Genomic DNA, 3,331 nt, shown 5'->3' with positions numbered 1-3,331 from the left:
AACAGAAACTCATAACAAATTAAAGATGGTATACAGAAAACGTTTTAGGTACTACGAGCCCTCGTGATAAAGAATCTGCGTTTTGTGGCCACATCCACATACGTAACTATGCAAGAGACAAATAAATTGCTATCCGCCACGTTTTTGTTTCATTCTAAATATTGTCACATAATTAATCACATTCATGCCAAAGAATAATTAATTAAATAGAATTGTTGTCGCTATTAAATATAACCTTATAAAAAAGTCTAGGATCAATAATTTTTGTGTTTTTTGACCAGTATTTTAACCATAAAAAAAAAAGAGTGATTTCTTATCATTAGATGTAATCTCATACCATTAAAAACACTATTAATAACAAATTGATGGTTATAAAATACCAAAATTACTGACCCCGTAACATTCCTCTAGTTTTATTTTGATTTTATAAAAAATATTTTGATCTAGTCAAACATTTAAAAATTAGTTACTTTAATTTTCACCGTTACTTTATTATTCTAGTTGTAACATAGTATTTTAAATATTGACTTGACAAGTTATAATTATATAGAATATGATGTTAATAATTACTTAAATAAATTGATAGCAAAAACTAAAATAAATTTTTTCAGTTTAGTTGATTGACAAAAACAAATTTTCGTTGTGACTAAACCGAAAAATAAATATTTTACAAAAATAAAATTTTTTTAAGAAAAAAAATTCATAAGTCCATCTGAATAAATCCCATCTGATTATAACCATTCAAGAAATATATAAGTTTTAGGTTTTTTAATTTAAATAAAATAAAGAGTGACCAATATTATCTGATTCCTTTAAACCAATTTTAAAAATATAAATCTTCTATTTTTAATAATATATAAATCGTTCTACAACTGTGTATTTTAAATTATATATTAACGGTTACATCTTAAAATGATTTGTATTTTAAAGTGCCTTCGAAAAATACATATAAAGTATCTTAGAATACTGAACTTATATTAAAAAAAATTATTTATGTGTAAAAGCTAATTCTCACTCACTTAGAGTGTTTTAACCATTTATTACTTATCAAAATTTCATTTGTTGTCATGTTGTGAGAGCATGTGTTTAAGAATTTAATTTCTGGCAACCTAGATATATACACTTATTATTAGTTGTAAATTCACTAGCTAACTCATTATATTGATTACACCATAGTTGCATAATGTTGACCATGTAGTATGGCTTTAGACGAAAAAAATAGTTTTTGAAAAATAAAAAATAAAAAATTTAATTATAATTGATTTCGTAACTTATATTACTTATAAATTTCATAATTTTAATTTAATAGTGATTAGACTATCACTTTTTCATTTTATTAATATCTTATTTAAAAAAATCTCCTGATCAAAAAATATATTGTCATTATTTTTTATTCAATTCTCTAGTTCACAAATTTACACGTAGGTTTAAAGTTAATCACTAACATAAAATATATATATATATACATTAAAATTAAATTAAATTATATATATTTAATTATTTATATATAATATATTAATAATTAATTTTAGTGACTAATTTTAATGTATAAATAATATTTTTAATATATAAAATCCAAATTAAATGAATCTCATATTCATATCTTATAAAATTATTTTATTAAAGTCAACACAGTAAATAAATATTAAAAGGAATTAAATTATTGCAAAAAATATTTAATATATATAAAAGTAATTGACATCGTGGCTGTTTGTTGTTGTTTAGTACGTAGCTCTTCATGAATTTGTAGGAAACATATATTCACTATCAACGTAAATCGTCACAGCTATTGGCCATTTGAAAGTTGCGCATAAATTGTTATAGACTAATAATAAGAGTTAACTTTTGTACATAAATCGTCCTCTTCTAATATATTTTAGATGTAAAATGTGTAAATTATTATATCCTATTATGACAATTTATATTGATATTGAAATCTCAGTATCTTAAAATATTTTATGTGTAAAATAGTGCTAAGGAGTCAATAGCCTAAGTGTACAATGGACTAAATTTTTGGTCCATAAATAAATCAATAAAATGAACATCACCTATACTATTTAGAATAACCATCCGGATACCAGGATAAATAATCATCCCAAAAATTTAAGCTGATTTTGGGGTCACCAAGGATCGAACTCCTAACTTTTCGGATCTAGAATTCTAATATCATATCGTGAAACCATTCATGCCAAAAGCGTAACCTAATAGAACAATATAACACTAATGATTATATCTCTAATACTTTCTAAACCTCCATTGTACGCATTGTACGTTTAAGCTATTGACTCTCTATACTTTTTTTTATGTGTATTTTTTTTAGAACACTTCAAAATATAAATTGTCTTGAAATGTATCAGTTAACATATTCAAAACACACAATTTTAGAACGATTTATATAACATTAGAAGTAGGAGATTCAGATTTTTTAAAATTAGTGTAAGAAATCCAGTAATATTAATCGTTCTTTATTTTATTTAAATAAAAAAACCTAAGTTTTACAATTAAAAAGAATAAAAAAAACCAACAATTATAAAAAAATATTTTGAACCATTTTCACTTGTAAAAGAGAAAAAATCATAGAAAAGACAACGTGGAGAATAATTTTGATTGTTTCTTATAATTATTAGTTGTTTACTTTTTATTCATGAATTTAATTTTGCTCGTTAGTGGTTTGCAATGTCTGAATACTTTAATATATGGAAAGAATATCCAAAAAAAACGATGAAAGTATTCTGTAAACTCATCAACCTGCTTACCAACGCGTATTGGAGAAGTCTTTAAAATAGCCACAGTCCATCCATCGTAGTCTGCACCCCAAGGATCCAACGGAGTAACTCGGCATATGACTCTTTTCAATCTCCATAAATCTGTGCTATTGCCTTCTGTTTTGCCATCTACACCTTTCTATAACTAGGCCTGAATCCATAGGTTGCCTCAGTCGCTTCTTGCAACACCTTTATCTTGACCGCTGCATCAGTCCTAACCAACAAAAAGATCCTCGAACAAATAACGTGGTGATCAAGCTGCCGGCGGTCGCTCGAAATCGAAGTGGCCAAGCAAGTGTGAGTCCCGTTGTACCTTCTAACCTCCCAATTACCCTTGCACTGCTGAAGTGTGATGCGAATCATCCACGTGCAGCCTTTCCCAAACTTCTTGCATCTCCCATGATACTTAAGATGATCCGACTCCAAAACCCAATATTGTATCCCACGACGGATGCTATAATCCTTAACACTCAACAGAACTTCCTCCTTAGTCGAAAAAGATTGGCCAATCTGAAATTTTTCCGCAAGATTTCCCTCGTGTAATCATTGGCCCCCGAAGGTGGGAT

The sequence above is a fragment of the Arachis duranensis genome, chromosome 9 (genome assembly GCF_000817695.3).
Source record: "Arachis duranensis cultivar V14167 chromosome 9, aradu.V14167.gnm2.J7QH, whole genome shotgun sequence".
Classification (NCBI taxonomy): Eukaryota; Viridiplantae; Streptophyta; class Magnoliopsida; order Fabales; family Fabaceae; genus Arachis; species Arachis duranensis.
This window is presented reverse-complemented; position numbering follows the sequence as displayed.